Below are 17668 nucleotides of genomic sequence, written 5' to 3'. Positions count from 1 at the left end.
ATCTCAAACACGACAGTGACTTCACTGGACTCAAACAGCCCCAGTCACCAAATCTTAATCTAACAGAGCACCTTTTGGATGTGGTGAAGGAGGAGATTTGCATGATGGATGTGCAGCTGAGAAATCTGCACATCACTGATGCTAGTTAGCTAAGAGATTTTAGTCTATGTTTTAATATGGATCAAAATCTTAGAGGCATGTTTCCAGCTTCCAGAATTAAATCAGTTCTTGAGGCAAAAGGAGTTCCAACCGGTGTGTTTACAGCGTTTACATAATGAAGTGGCTGGCACACACACACACACACACACACACACACACACACACACACACACACACACACACACACACACACACACACACACACACACACACACACACCCCTCTAATATCTGCTTTTGTCCACTGAGCTCTTTGTTGGAGTCCTTGGCCTGTTTGTTTTCCACTGAGTCACAGATTTTGATGATTTGTGTCTGATCCTTGGAGTTGTTATGCTGCCGGTCATGCAGCTTCAAGGCCAGTTAATATTGTGTCATTTTGTAGCAGCGGAGATTGGCTGAGCCTGCTTTTGCCCCACGAGTCCCAGGAGAGACATTCTTCGAGTGATAGCAGAGGAACACTGACAAGTCACTTCATTACACAAGTAACACGCTAAAAAGTCATATCATTATGGGTCTTTTTTGTTATTTCTAACTCCAGCGGTTATGTTAGCATTCTGAAACAATATTAATAATGAGATGAAAAACACATCTTCCGTTCAACATGTGCACGTTGTATTTTCCACAGAAGGTTAGTAGAACACATCAACTAAAATGCCAGCAGCATGAGTGCCCTGTTAATCCCACGAGACCTCTCTACAGATGGACAGGGTTAGAGTGTACACTGATATCACAAGTCAGTACGATACATGTTTGTGCAAGTAGAAATGTAATGCATGAATGCATTCCAGCTGATATTATTAATTTTTTTATTCACAGCAGGTTAGATTTAGAAATGAATCACAATTTGGGGCAACTGTTTCCCATGACAGAAAATCCTTATTGGAACTTGCATTTAGTCATTTTTATAAAGTTGGATATAATTAGAAAAAAACCTTCCAATGCAGTGGAGACTTCATCTTATGGAGTATGATGAATGGGCAGGAAAACATTTGCATATTTGGATTCAAAAACTGCTTTGTCTATGAATGGTGCTGAGTAAGTAGTGTGCAGTATTTTTGTCTGTTGCTGTTTTTAACAGCCTTTTCATTGGAAAGAGCTTCCTGTGCCTGGAAGTAACCAGCGCTGAGCTCTGAGAATGAACCACAGAATTAAAATTGGAGGCTGTAAAAACCAAATCAAAGAGGCTATAAATTTTGGTAACACTAAGAGGAACTTCAGTGTTGGCTGTTAATTCCTTTGTGTCTGCCTATATTTGTGATTAATTTAACAATGAGTAATAGTCATCAAAAACACTATGAAAAAAACAAACTAAAAGCCCTTAAGCATGGGACTTTTAATAGTTGTTATTTCATTACCGTATAATCATGGCTATAAGCCTCTGAAGGTACAGTCAGATCTTTTACAAAACCTCCCCTTGATAGTCACAAAGAAGGACATAAGTGACCTTTGGAACAAACTTAAATTTACGCTTAAATTTTGGTTTTTTGCACACGCTTTTCGCTACTCCAGAATCCCACACCTCCTGCATAACAAGTCATATGTTTCACATAATGCCTGTTGATGGCATTTTAAGGCCTGTTTCAGTCATGGAGAACCACTTGATGTGAAAGCATGCAACTGCACAGTTAAATAAGCAATACAATCAAGTCGACTCTTCCGATTCCCCAAGCTGCAACAGTATGATACACCAATCGTTAAAGCAAAGTGAAGAGTCAAATGCCAGCACATAATGCACATAATCCCTTGCACAGTGGGCCACTATCCTAAAGACGTGTTACCTGTCACACTGGATTAGAAAACATTTTGGTTGTAAGTTGTTAAATTTTTATATGTCTTTTTCTGTGCCTAAACACAACATGTTCAAGTCCATTCTTCCTTCTGGACGTCTTTAATGTGGACTACTCCAGTAAAAAACCCCCACTGTGGTTAAACACGGAGAACTATCCCAGACTGTGCAGATGTCTAATTAAGATGACTTTGTTACCAGGTGTTGTGACGTTAAGCTTCATGCTGCAATTCTGTTTATTTCCACTTATGGTTGTGGTTTATGTTTATGTTTATGTTAAATCCAACGACCTGAGTATTCTGTAATCCACCAGGATTTTTAAATCTGCATTTAAAGCTTGTTTCTGCTCTTGGCTTAGAAAAAAAAAATCTATTTAATAATGTTTTACTTAAGGCCTTTGTGTGTGTTAGAATGTGTGGGTGACGTGTTTTGCATAAATCTTTTTATACTTTTCTATTTCCTGCTGCTTTGTGTGCCATTCTGCTCTTTGCCTCATCTGGTAAACCTTAAAGAACTAAAAGTGTGTCACGTTTGAGTCACGGTCTTTGGTCTTTGTTCTGTATCATGTCCTTAAATGAACAGCTCTAAAATATTTCCAAGCTACATGTCAGAAACAGCAAGGGCACAAGGGATGGATGCCCTGACCATGGGATGAATATCCTTTACTGCATTTTTGGGCTATTAAATTTGCTTGTTTTCTTTTCATTTTGATACTCTGCTTTTTGTCTTTGCTTTTCTTTTCCAAAACTATTTTCATATATATACAGCTTAACTTCTTCCACCGTTGTAGTGCGTGACAAATCCGAAAGTCAACTAAAATACATTTGCAAGCCGCAGAAATTAAACTTTTGATATTACTGTCCTCAGATTAGTCACATTTCCCTCCAAATCCTTCCCCTGTCGTCGACCAACTGTGTCATGCATGGCTGCTAAAAAACTGATCTATAGCATGTTTTTCTGTCACAAAGTTTCTTTATTTTTGCACATGCTGCAGCTTTTTCTTTTAAGTTCTGCAAGCACTGTTATTTTACGAGAGCTGTTGAAATGCTCACAGAATAGAACATATCACAAAGGTTAAGCAGAGGACAGGTTTCTGTAGCTTTTCAAACATCTTGATTGCTTTTCTTATGGAGCACTATTGGCTGTTTTGATGATCCCTTAATTTTCTTTCTGATACCATTCTGATGAAATTTTTAGCTACTTTGGTTAATTTAAATATTTGGAAACTAAGTCCAGGTGTGCTTGCCTTTTGTGCAATTTAGAAAATGTCAGCATGCTATCATGCTACACTAAGATGCTAACTTCAGCTCTTTAGCAAGCTAACTAGCTGCAATGGTGATTTAGCGCTGAACAGCTCTGAGTGAGTACTCAGAGCTGTTCAGATGGTTCAGATTTGTTAAGCAACAGAAAGTTGTTTAATACTTCAAGGTATGCCTCTTATGCCCGAGGGTGCACATACTAGGGGATTACTATCTGTCTGCTCAGTAATCCTGCAAAGGTAGGACACTGTTCTTTACCTCTTTTGAAAAATCCTCCTACCCAAAGGACAAAGCTCCACTTTCCATATGAGGACTCAGTTGTGTAAAACGCAGAAGCAGAACTCAGACGTAATTTCACTAAATGTTTCAGACATACATTCACTGTCATTTGGTCAATGACATGTAATGCTAATACTTCAGTAATTGCAAACACTCCCTAATGGGTGATAGATACAATCAGTTGCAATGTTTATTCTGATGATAGACCAGTACTTGGTGTCTCAGTGATGGTGTGGGCTCTGTAGAAAAGCAGCTAACCCTAGCTTTTAACAAATGGTGGTAACTGACACAAATTTCTGACTCGGTAGTAGAGTTGTTGAAATTAATTTTCTTTTGATGGATTAGCTGCTTCCTAATCCATTAACAGCCATGTTTAACACCTGAGATGTTCTTGGAATTGCCGAAATAGGAGGAGAGCTCAGGGCCTCTTATGTTATGACTGGCTTAGGAACTTCCAAATGGATAGAAAGATTAAGCCTCTACTACATTGGATGTTGACCTATAGTGTAACAGGCGTTCTTCACTGAGAGATGATCACATTATTTCATTTTCATCACAGGGCCCCTTTCATCAAATATCCCTTGGAATATATCATTCATTTTCAGATTTTACTCGTGGTTCACAAAGCCTTTAATGGTACTGCAACTGCTTGCACAAAGTGTGAGCCTCACTAATCCTAAATGTCAGTGCACATCAGTTTTATTGGTGGACAATTGAGTGGCTGTAGCTCAGGAGGAGAGCAGGTCCTCTGCTAAGTGGAAGGTTGATGGTTCCATCCTTGGTTGTTCCAGTCTGCATGCCAATTGTCATTGAGCAAGGTACTAATACCAAGTATTGCTCTTCAGTTCATCCACTGGAATGTGAATGTTGGCTAGAAATCCCATAAGCATAAAAAAAGCATATTGTATAGGGTGCTCAGGTAGAGCAGGAGCAGGCTGTTAGGTACCCGGAGGCGCGTGGACAGCGGTTAGGTCAAAACCGCCAGTCCGTTTACAATCATTCAGTCTGGTAGAAATTAGTTTCAGTTCTTTAATGTTTCATTGCACGTTGTATTTCAGTGATACACGGCACAGGACAAATTTGCAGATTGCAGTTCACGTAGTCGTGATTCAGAAGAATCAGTTGTTTTCAGAAGCGACCTCAGTCAGTCAGTCTGACAACTGAGTAATCCTTTTGGTCTCGCTCTGTCTGAAGATTTTTGTTTGAGCTTGAAAATGGTTACAAGTTAAAGCTTGACACTAGGGCAGGGCAATATGGCCAAAAATATTTATCACGATATATATTTGAAAATTTGCGATAACGATATAACTGCCGATATAATTAATGCGAGACAAAATACTTTACAACTCCACAAGTTTATTAGTGCAAAAAAAACCCATCAATGTATTTTCAGTTAAACAAGCAGCTGTTTTTTATGTGCATTAATATATAAAAATTTAACAGTGCAAATGCAAATTCCTGGCTGACAGTTCAACCAAAAGGCATTTCCAGTTGAAATTGGCCGACATATCCTCAGCATAACCATGTAAAATATCCACAAAACTTAAAAAGAGGTTATACACACACAATATGGTAATATTATATTGAACCACAGTACGTATTACGGTCGCCGTAATGCTCCGACAATTCATCAAGTGTTGTGGCTTGGTAGCTTACCGAAGTTGTACTAAAACTTATTTGACAGATTTTTGAGCACCGTGTATCATGTAAAATCAGTTCGGTAATAACGACGGCCCGCTTGCACGCTCTTGTTGTGCCTTGGTGTGTATCTGACGGGCGAAAGCCAAACCAGTTCCACACCACTTTAGTTGCGCCATTTTGTACAAACCAATTCTGGTTCATCTGTTTCATTCAACGATCCGCTTTCGTCCTTGTCACTACCCGATCCGTACCGGAAACCCAATCGGTACCCCGCATGCGCGAAAGGTGTCTACTTCCGGTCGAAGCATTTTACGATAGTTACAGGTCAGAGTATCTGTTAAGATGTTAAGAATAACAAGTATCTCTTAAAATGTTTCCGATAATGAAACATTTAATACAATGTAGACAAAAACAAAAAAATAAAAAGATAGTGACAGATCGGAACTCCCGATCCTTACTGCGCATGTGCAAAGTCGGGCTGTACAAATCGGGTCTACCCGATCCGTACCGCGCATGTGCAGGGTACGGACTGCGCTGGACTGCGCTGTGCACATTGAAGAGAACGGCAAACTCAACATCGAAGTTTACCGGAAGCCCACACACACGGACCAGTACCTCCTCTTTGACTCCCATCACCCTTTGGAACACAAACTTGGAGTAATCAGGACCCTACACCACCGGGCAGAACATGTTCCCTCTAAGCCTGAAGGGAAAAAGAAGGAACACACACATGTAAAGGAAGCACTCAAAACGTGTGGCTATCCTAAATGGGCGTTCTTAAAGTCAGCAAAGAGGCACAGAAAAGAAGATCAGACACCAGCGAGGGAGGACAGACGCAACAACATTGTCATCCCCTATGTAGCCGGCGTATCAGAGAAACTCAGGAGAGTTTTCTCCAAGCATGACATCCCAGTGTATTTCAGACCCAGCAACACGCTCAGACACAAACTGGTTCACCCGAAAGACAAAACACCAAAACACAAACTTAACAATGTGGTGTATGCTGTACAGTGCAGCGAGGAATGCTCAGACCTCTACATTGGAGAGACCAAACAGCCACTTCACAAGCGCATGGCACAACACAGAAGAGCCACCTCCACAGGACAAGACTCAGCAGTCCATCTGCATCTTAAGGATAAAGGACACTCTTTCGAGGATGCCAATGTTCACATTTTGGACAGAGAGGACAGATGGTTTGAAAGAGGAGTGAAAGAAGCCATCTATGTCCACTGTGAGCGACCATCTTTGAACAGAGGCGGGGGTTTACGACACCAACTCTCTGCCATCTATAATCCAGTTTTGAGATCCCTTCCCAGACGCCTTAACGCCCACTCACATCCTGGGCCATCTGACCTCAGGAATTCGCATGATAAGGTGGGGCCAGGTTTCACAATGAACACACCCAAAACTCTGGCTGATTGGGACCCACGCCCAGTTTCCCACCTTGGCTCAGGCGATTAGAGGATCGTCAGGGGGTCCTTTTGTCCCTCTGTGGGGGGTCGCTCCCACTGGGTTTATGTCTGGGACTCTCCACCATTTGACCTTGGAACTGAGGAAGCTTCTCGGATGAGAGGTGAAACGTCTTCAAGCAACTTAAAGAAGTCCAGACGCTTTTCTTTGCAAGCTCCTTTGACTGCAGGGGTTTTCTTCTTCTTCTGTTCGTTTAATGGCAGTTTACTCCCCAGTGTAAGAGGATACTGCCACCTGGTGACTGAGCGAATGAACCCTATTGTAAACTGAATTAGCGTCATTACAAACGTGTATTGAATTTGATTTAGTGATAGTCAAGTGTGTTTATGCTTGTCTGTGTGGAGAGGATTGTTGGAATAGTTATGATGATGTCCGCTATCACTGTCAATTGCCAGTAAACACTTCATCTGGCTGCTGAATCTTCACGTGACATATTACAAAGTCTGTATTATTAACTCTGTCATTAGGCACCATTCTTCTTATTTTATGGCGCTGTTGATCAATCGGGGGACGCTCTCTGTTGAGGAGAACAGCAAAAATTTGTTGCGGATACGGATTATCCATTGTTTAAATGTCCCGGTAGTCGAAAAGGAGGCAGAGCTGTTGAGAAATGCTAAGAGCTAACTGGGCGCTAACCGTGTCAATATATAATATATAATATATATATAATATATTGAATGTCGCAATGTTGGCAAAGAGAGGAAGTGACGTAAGATTTGCGCATGCGGGGTACCGATCGGGTTTCTGGTACGGATCGGGTAGCGACAGTCCTTCTAATTCTCCGTCGTCGCCATGCTTTTTCTGCCATGTGCGTATGAAAACAAAGGCACTGCGCATGCACGTTTTACCCATATTCTATCACGATATTTCAGTCTCATGCAGAGATGACAGTCAAGACAACTCTTTATGGAAGTATGGGAATGTTCACAATAATCTTGATATTAAACAGTGATTTAGGAGTCGTGCACTCTGAGATCTCAGATGTTGACTATTCTAAAACTTTAAATTATGCAAAAGAAATGGGTGCAGCTGGCAAATGTCTATAGTTTATGAATGCAAATTAACAAGTAGAATGAGCTTGTGCTTTGCCACACTGAGGGAAAGTATCCTTTCAGAGCACAGAGGGTCACAGAGAGTCGTTATTACGTTAACTGGAGAGGTATGGTATCGGTGCGTTGGTGGTTCTTTGTGTCTGGGGGTGGGCGTCCGGGTACACACCGGCTCACTCCTTGGCGGCCGCTTATCGGGGCCTGGAGCCTGGGGCTCGCTCGGGCCACTTCGGAGGTGGGGTGCCCCCGGCCTCTCGGCCTGGGGCTCGGTCACTCAGGCACGGCTGGCTGCCGGCGGAGCTCACGGGCGCGTCACTGCAACTCCCCTTGGCTTCTGCTCAGTGGCTGCTGAGTGAGCCCTCATCTGGGACTCTCCTCAGCTCTTACTGGGACAGTGGCGCGGCTGCCCCTCTGTTGGTCTTCCTTGGTCTCTTGTGTTCTGGGGGCCTCTGGATGTCTGGAGTTTTGATCTCCTCCATACCTGCTTCATGCCCTGGGGACGGGGCTGTGGCTCCCCTCACTCCCTAGCAGATCGTTACATGGAGAAACCTTTGGAATGCGAGCATGCTGATCCACACAGGTATGCACACAGGTGTACACACGGGTATTCACAGACGCGGACTACAGCTTTCTTGGCTGCTGCCTCAAAGCACATTGTGCGCTGTCTATCTTGCGTGCTGCACAATATCGTTTATTATTTAGTATCTACTGATATCTACTGCTAGCTAGTTTATTGTGATGGTGCCGTATTTTTTATTATGTTGCTCTTTGTTGTTTGCTTTCTCTTCTGTTTTTTTTCTCCATACAGGTGACCCAGGTGTTTTGTTTGTTTGTTTGTTTGTTTTTCTTTCTTCCCCCCCTTCTCACCGTCTCTTCTCCCCTTTGGTTTTCTTTCTCTCCCTCTCTTTCTTTCATTCTTTCTCCCTGTCCTATCCCCCAGTCATGTCTGTCCCGTTTGTAGCAACTGAAAATAAAATAAATTCATAATTATAATAAAGGTCAATCAAATGGACCAATATGGCAAGGCCATGATGATCCACTTGGTAAAATAAATCCGCTTGGCATCTTTCTTGGCCTTAAGACAACAATTCTGATGGCTAAAGATCCAAATGGGACACAAAAACAAAACAAAAAAAAAAAAAACAAAACTGGAGAGGTATGAAAGATTTCCTCTGTCCTTATTACAGGGTTGAAGAATCCCGCTAATGACATTCTGGTTGACTAGAAGGTTGTGAAAGAGGTAAGAGGTGTTGTCCAGGATGTCAAGTGATTTGTTCAACATCTTTTGCTCAGTAACTAACTGTAGGGGCTTCAGGTTAGTCCCTAGCAGCGAGCCAGCCTTCAAAATCAGTGTGTTAAGCTTCCATAGCTACAAAGAAACTTGCACCAGCAGTCTAACAACAGGTGTGAACATTTTACTGTATACATTAAATGATCTAAGCTTCATCGGGAAGTAAAATATGCTCTGTCTTTTCCTGTAGAGAGGCTCAGTGTTACACTTGTGGTGAACAGCCAGGTATCTGGTGCTCTGCCCACTGGTTCCCTGTACTTTATCTTCTTCTCACCACTGAAAAAACCAAAAAACTGTAGCATCACCTGAGAATTTAAATCAAAGTTATACTGGATGTCGCCACTGTACAGGGTAAAGAGAAAGAAATAATTACACAGCCTCCTGAGGGGCCCTGATCACTGCAGACACGCTTCCATTCTGTCCTCCATTCAGATGTTAATGCAACCAATCTATAATCATTGAGGGCAAATGGAGTCAGAATGTTTTCTATAATCCTTCTGCCTACACTTGACACACATATGATTAACCGATGAGAAATAATCTGATCAGAAAGATGACGTTGTTGGAGACGAAGATGCTTATATTTACAGAGCAGCAAGCAGAGCTGTGATGAAATTTGACCACAGTGTGCAGATGAAAGGCAGTGGGTGGTGCAGATTTGTACCCTTGATGTGACATGGTTATTAAAAAATGAACAGTTTATACCGGCTTTTAAAAGCTTAATAGGACACAGGCTCAAGGGGATTATCCAGCAGCTGCTGAAGGCCAAAGAGAAAAGCAGAAATTAACTTCTGCATGTGAGAGAACTGCACCAATCAGCTGCACAGCAGCCTCACAATTACATGAGACACACACACATTCCTCCATCGTTTTCACCTCGCATGCTATAACCAAGGACTTAAAGCTAATTCCATGAAGTTATTTGTGTCATTTAACTCTGTTTCCTCACCGAGAGCCTCTGTCACTGTGTTGCACATAGAATTAAATTAAATTATTTCTATTAAAAATTGATAATAGTTAAAGGTTAACCTTCCACTGTACTTTTATTTTAAACATCAGTGAACTTTTCCCTTCTTCTCCTGTCTTCTCTTGGGTGGGCACCGAATGCCATTTCATATGTACTAAGTGAGACAAGATCATTCGCCGTCTTGCCTCAGTGCTTTTAATTTGTAGTACATTGTCTGGCACACACACATATAATATAACATTCCGCTTTATTTATTTTATTATTTCTTTATTAAAGACTGCTGCCAATTTACTCCAATGGAAGTCAGTGAAATAAGATATTACAGGGACTATCAGGAGGATCTTCAGAGTGTGATTTAAACATGTGAAATGATAAGGTACATGAATTTGGCTTCTCAAAAGCAGCCAGGCATCAAAATGAATGCTTAATTTCCAGTACAAGGCAAGTATGGCTCCAGTGTAGTCTGTGGGGCAGACAGCATTGGTTTCATTTCACCTCTTGACTTATATTTTGCCTGGTACAGGTTCTCATGCTTCACTGCATGTAATAACTGTGCATTTACACTTCGTTTGATAAAATATTGGCAAAACTGATAACTTTGCCTCACATCTAGAAGGTTTGAGTGCACTGGCTGGCTGGAGCCTTTCTGTGCAGTGATTGAATGCTCTCCCCATGGCTGTGTGGGATCCCTCATGGTACACTGGCTTCCTCCCACAGTTCAAAGACATGCATGTTAGGTTAACTGGCAATTCTAAAATTCCTGTAGGCGTGAATGTGACGCCTCGGTGAAAGCGAAAGTGTCGGCTCTGCAGATTGGAGACCTATCCAGGGTTTACACCACCTCTCACCACATGATCGTTGGGATAGGTTCCAGCAAATGGATGAGGCAAAACGATGGATGGATAAATGGATGGATGAATCACAAAAAGCTTGTTAAGCAGCATAGACACCAAAATAATCATCTGAGCCTATTGTAAGCTTGTATATGCAGTGAGTACTTGAACTCATAAAACCCCTCATGTGTTTACATTAAGCTCAATTGTTTGCTTGGCTTTAAATTCAGAAGCAAGAGTCCCAAGATACATATATGTAAATACACAAACTTCTATCAACTTGTCAACAGATCTTAACACTTTGACAGAAATAAGGGAGGTATAAACAGAACACTCACACCAGCTTGAGAATTTCCAGAAGTAAAACTTTTTTGTGTTGAACAAACCAATCTCGTTGCATTTGAAATCCATTTACACATCTCCTCCTCCAACACATACAAGTATAACTCTGCAGCTAATGAGACCACCATGTTCATGTGGTTGTTGACACTTATGTAAGCCACCAGAGATTCGAATATGGTGAGAACGTGCACAGGAATACAGACACTACATGCTAAAGTGTTGTATTATATATATGTTGTATAAATCTATCTAGCCAGCCATATACTCGTTGGATCACGATTACTGTGTTTATTAAAGCAAGTTTGCCATTTGGGGAAATGCAATTATTTGCTTTCTTGGTGATATTTTAACTTAACGTAGCACAAAGAGGGAAAAGAGGGAAACGGCATCAATGCTCTGTACAACAGGGAACAAATTCAGACACCAGCACTGTTAACCTGACTTGCCATCTTTGCAAACAATTTAAGTGTAATATCACAACCGTGTGCAGGGAGCTTGTTATCTTGTTGCCTTGTAAACAATTACTTTGAAGATGGGGCCCAGATCTGTGACTTTGTTGCATCAAGACAGCAATCGAACTGGAGTAGGACGGAGTCAGTCTGCTATCAGTCTGCTATCAGTTTGCAGTTAAATGGGGTCAAGCTGGCAATTACATACAATCTGTTTGTGATAATATGGCCATTATCTGTGATAAATCAGCAAAAACTGCAAATCTGTCGCTCTCTGCTGCAAATCTTTTGCCATCTGTAAACAAAGAGATTCAAATTTGAGACAGAATTTCAGAACCAAATAGTAACATTGTCCCTGCAAGACAGCAATTTAACTGCAAAAAGTTATAGGTGCTCTGCAGTTTGGCTTTTATATAAGGATATAGCAAATCAGCTGGAAAGCAGAAGGGTTGGAGATGCCACGCAGACGAGTTGCATTAATCGCTCTATACTGATGCAGAGTGATCTTGTTGGGAATCTGTCTGCATTTCTTTGGCAGTCTGTCTGAAAGTGATTGCAGTCAGGCTCCCATTATTTTTAAACAGGTTACATCCCACCAGACGACCTGCGCAATTGCCTTGTCATCAAAAGTGGTAACCACTGATTTTTTTTCCCAGTCACAAGGAGGTTGGTGTCCCAGTTTTACTTTCTGTCACTGTGCCATTAGTCAACTACCTCCTATAGCTGTCTATTAACTGGTTGTTTATTTACACTTAGATGTGATAGTGGTATTAATCGCCCCTCGTATTTCTTGAGAGAAACTGTAAAAAAAAGTGCATTTTGCAAAAGACGGAACTTTTAAGTTTGAGTTAAATTTTCTGATAGTTCTCAAGAAAACAGTTTGGTTTGGTTTTAGGAAGCTAGAACTGCTTCATTAATTCTGGCCATTAAGTCTGGTCATTTTATCCTTTGTGGTAAGTGACTGTGTCCCACCAGTGTGGTATTATTGGGCTGAGCCATGTTGCTGAACAGTCTTAAACCAGTTGAGACATTTAAATAAACAGTTACAGCTTTCATTCTTATAAGAACTGGTTTCTATTTCTTTATCCCAGTTCAGGTCTTTCTACCCTTAGGTTGCTTTGTCAGGGCAGGCAGTAATGACAACTGTAGCAGAAATAAAATTAACTTTGCTATTGTTTCACATTAATTTTTTGTCTATTAGAAAGGTAGAACGATGCATGTTTATATAAAGTACTGTCAAAATGTACCCTCTGATTCTCGCTCTGTCTGAGGTTTCCACCTAAGCTGGGTGCCTCATTTGTTACATATCACTCCTCTTCGCAGATCAACACACAGAAGCTGAAAGCGTGACAATGAGAACGCTGAGAAACAAAGGGTGAAAAAAATGATGTAAAGGTAGGTGGGAAAACACACATATGACCTCAGTGGAACAGGCTCTAAAGAAAAGTTTTGCTTAACTGTGCCCTCAGCTTACTAGTTTCAGAAAAAGAAAATCAAAAGCTGAACCAGAAAAGGATGACTCATCTGAACACTCAGCTAGTTTATTCTTCTCGGCAAGGGAACATCAAATGATTCATCCACAACACTTCAGTTTGTATGAAGGTCAATGAGGATGATTTTATCATATTACATGGAGGATGTCTTATTTGTTTCCCTCCCGTTTCTTTATGTCTGTTCACAGACATAAAACAGGTGTTGATAAATGAGGAGATCTAATGTGTGAGTCAGAGTGCACTTCTGCATAATTTTTTTTTTATAACAAATGGAGTTGATAAGTGACAAGAACGAATAATAAAGATGAATAATTCAATCAGATTAAAGAAGAACAGGAAAGTGTTAATGAGGATAATAATCTTACAGCTGCAAGTAGCATCTCAGCCATTAGACTTTGTTCTGGACAAAGTCAAACAAAAAAGAATAGAGTTTAATTTTTATCACACTTGCACTAATATGCAAGTTGTCCAGGTGATGTACAAACGACACTCACTGTGACCTGTAGGCTGACAGAGAAATGCCACAGTGATGCACGAACACCAGTGTTACCCCCATATTCAAAATACACAGAAGGTGCAGTTGGTTTCTTTCAGAGATGCAAGGACAACAAACTCTTTTTTTTATGCATACAAGATAGTGAAAGCTCTTTGCCACTGGAAAGAAATACAGGTAATAAACGTAAAATGAGCTGCTGTCCACCCAGCTTTACTTGACATATTGTACCTTACCAAACAAAAGCAGGTGCAACAGGTATATATAACAAAACAAAGTTATAAGTTCATCAGATAACAGAACAATGATCGCTTCTCTCTTTTACTCATCTCCAAAATTTTCCTAGTAACCACTTCGACTGCTCACTTGTATCAGGGACAAAAGCTCTTGATAGCTTTAGCTTCGTCCACTTTTCCTGTGTTAGCTTCTTTAAAATGTCCATGTTCAGCTCAACGACGGGTTTTAAGTGTTTGATTAATCTTGCTGGACCACCTGCGGTTTACTTGACAAACTTTGTGTCTTCACTCACAGTGAAAAACGCTGATCATCCGCTGATTCAGATCCCGTGATGGTCAACCGGTGCACCTCTAGTTTGTAGCAATTCTAAGACACATTTTTCACTGGTATCTCATCACATATGCCATACTTTGTTAAGGCCCCCTTGTTGTTACATTTTAAAGTATCGTGTAAGTATCTTATTTGTAAGGCACCCCACCCAACAGCAGATTATTGAATATATAAAATGTAATTAACTTCTAGCAGTTTTTTTTTGTCTCAAAACCATTACAATAATATATTGTGATAGAGAGTTTGTGTAAAGGATGTTCTCAGATTCCTCCACAGACAGGGTGATGTGACTGGACTGCTGAGAGCGAGCTGTGAGAAGGAACATGATGGAGAAGAAAGGATTAGACCACTCTGTATTTCATAATCTCCAATCTAAGATGACTTGGTGGGAAAGTTGTTGTAGCTCAGTGGGAGGATTAGAAAAGAGATGTGTCACTATTGCCTCTTCGCTTTCTCCATTTCGGGCACTCTGTTTCTGGATCTCCTACTGTTGACCTCTGAGGTCGTTGTCTCAGTAAGCTTCAGTGAGTCAGTGGTTGTTGAAAGTAGGTGTCACTGAGCAGAAGGGCCTAACAATAGTGAAAATATTCTTACGACAACAGAGAACTTTGTCTTTCCAAATGCTTAAAACTAAATGAATCTATCCAGCCACGGGACACTTAAGTGGGGATGTTTCTAGGAAATCAAAATACATAATAAAAAAATTATATTATTGGAAAATCTTAAATAATAATAATAATAATATGTCTGTGAAGGTTCTCTAATAGTAATAATAACAATGTAGAAGACATTGAGAGAGATTTTCAGGCTTAATTGCAGCCTTATATCTTATTGCTGATTTATTCTGCAAAAAAACACAATTTTGTTGCATAATAGTTTTGCATAGTTGAAAAAAATTACTTATGCATGTTTTATAGTCAAAATGTAAAGTACCTAGGGCAAACATTTTCATTATGTGTCACTTTTCATAATCATGCATGTTGTATCATTGCCATAATAATATAATTCATAATAATAATGTAACTTATCTGCGAAATTATCACTAATTGTTTAGTTCCTTTTGTGTTCCCCTCTTGTCCTTCGGTCCTTCCGTTGTGTTAGTTACTACCTCACCAGATCTTGTTGTCATGTCCTGACTGTGTCTTGCCCTGTGGTCGGGTAGACCTCTAGAACTGATTTTTGGACTTTTCTGTGCTCCTTTGTTTCTTCTTCTCAGTCACAGAACAGAGCAGGACAGCATGTCAGAAAATCCCCGAGATAGCCTTTCTACCTGTTGCTCACTGTTCAGTTGTTTCATTTGTAACCACCTTGTTATTACAGCCGCTTTAATCTGCAAAGTTTGACAAGGCAAACCAAATGGCGAGATTATTTTCTGTTTATTAAAATGTAAATCAGCTGAGGATGCAGCTGTGAAATTTCAGGGAAGCAGCGACATTAAAATCCTTCATATGGCATTAAGAGGTCAGGTTTATATAATGCAGCACTATGAGATAATACCATGTATACGATTTCATAGCTGCTTGTGTCCACTATAAAGGAGGGGAGAAACAGTGCAAATGTGCCAGGTGACCAGATTGAGTCCATCAGTGCACTGTAGTGCAGATATGTAGCTAAGATTCACTCTAATGGAGCAGATCAAAATTACTTATGCCCATCTAAACATAAAAAATCGCTAGTTAACAAAGACTACCACTTACAGACATGACTGATTTGCATTAATCTTAGTGCAGGAGAACAAATATAACACATATCAAAGGAACACAATAACAATTTGGTGCTTGTCTGCCTTCTGAAAGATGCCCACTTACATGCTGATACACAGTTTCAAACAATAAGTCAGAGATGGCTTGGCAGCCCTGTGCCCCTGCTGAGCTCGCCAGACTCCTAGACCACTGAGAGTACAGGGGAAATTCAAAAAAGGCTCAGCCGAATGAAAATATAATCTGATGCAATGTAAGCTGCAGCGAACACAGAGCCGATAGTGCCCGGGGTTAACTGTCAGTGGATGAAATCAGACTGATGTTTCACTCTGGTATAAAACTGTTTCAGCAAGTGCTCAAACTATGCTGCTGTGAACTCTCTCAAACAAACCCACTCATGCAGAGCCAGTTTATAATATCTTGCTCTGACTGTAAATTGGCATATTTAGCAAAAATGCGAGCGCACACCTTTAAGTACAATCAACCGATTTGTGTCTTGTGTGGTTTGTTGTGTCAGCTGGTAATCAGTCACCTGAGAGAGTGACAGTGGGAGCAGCTCAGAGGAGCAATTTAGTCAGAACGACCGCGTTGGAAGTGATAAATGCCAGTAACATGCAGTGATTGATATAAGGGCCACCAGCTGGCTGCGAGACCCTTGTTTCAACCCTGGGGGTGTTGGCACTTCATCTAAGTGTTGCAGAAAAGAAGAAGATTTCTAAGATAAGTAAAGTGGGGAAAAAAATCAACAATTTCAACAACATTTAGATGCATTTTTTGCATTCTTACACATAACAAGTCCGACTGACTTTGATGCTGCCCTGATTATTTATTTCAGATGTTTTTTTTTGTTTGTTTTTTACAGATACAGCAGTTAGGGCCTTCAAATAATGAATTTTGATGTCATTCTGATGTCATAGAAGTCACCATGAGCTGATATGAACCAACAGTTCTGGTGACAGAGGCAGAGATGATTAGCAGTCTTGCTTTTATGGAAAACTTTAAAATCAATTAAACGGCTTTCAGTTAGCTAAAAACAAAAAGACAGACAAAAAGCATTCAGCTGCAATAACACACACTAAAAAGTGCCAAATAAACACTCACATCTATTCCTCAGAAGCTGAACTAAACAGTATGTCTGTGGTTGCTGGTTTTGGTGTGTTCCATCCAAAGATACAATATGGTGGCTTTACGTAGCTTTGCTTTATTTTTTAAAAGGTTTACAATCTATATTAGTTTTCGTCTATGAGTTTCATGGTAAGATGCTAACCTCTGACCTTCATTTATCTCCTGTGCCATCTGCTACAGATGATGCAAACAGCACTTTGGTGGCTGTAGCTATAAACCCTGCTGGTGCAGTAAGATTTGACTGGTTTGATAACAATTGCAGTACACACAGAATTTAACGATATGTAAGCGACACGATGATAATATAGTCGTTCTGTCATGTTACGGTTAATGTTGAGAGACAGTTGATGTCTGTTTATATTTGCTTAGACCTTCTGTGAGTTTTGCCTCGTTACGTAAGTGAATATTTTCAGTCTACTTTTATTTATTATCAGCTATAATTTAAGGAGTACATACATGTTAAAGCATCAGTGACAATAAACCTGTCATAACTATAATTCTGAATGGAGCCATATTGAGTTCCTTTAATTGAGATAATTTCATTACATTTACTTTGGAACACATTTACAGGCATTTATTTACATGAAAATTTGAGTTATGAATGTAATTTACATTTGTTACAGACAGAGCTAAAAGAGGGTTCATCAGTAATGAGCTCAAAATCTACAAATATTTCTGCACAATATAAGAAAATTAAGTATTTTTAAACCTGCAGCAGGAGCGATTCATCTAAAAATAGCTTCCTCATCTCACCTCAGCCCCCCTG

Source organism: Rhamphochromis longiceps, linkage group LG20 (assembly GCF_057381845.1).
Source record: "Rhamphochromis longiceps isolate RC_006_pf linkage group LG20, R_longiceps_female_GT1.1, whole genome shotgun sequence".
Taxonomy (NCBI): domain Eukaryota; kingdom Metazoa; phylum Chordata; class Actinopteri; order Cichliformes; family Cichlidae; genus Rhamphochromis; species Rhamphochromis longiceps.
Note: the sequence above shows the minus strand (reverse complement) of the source record.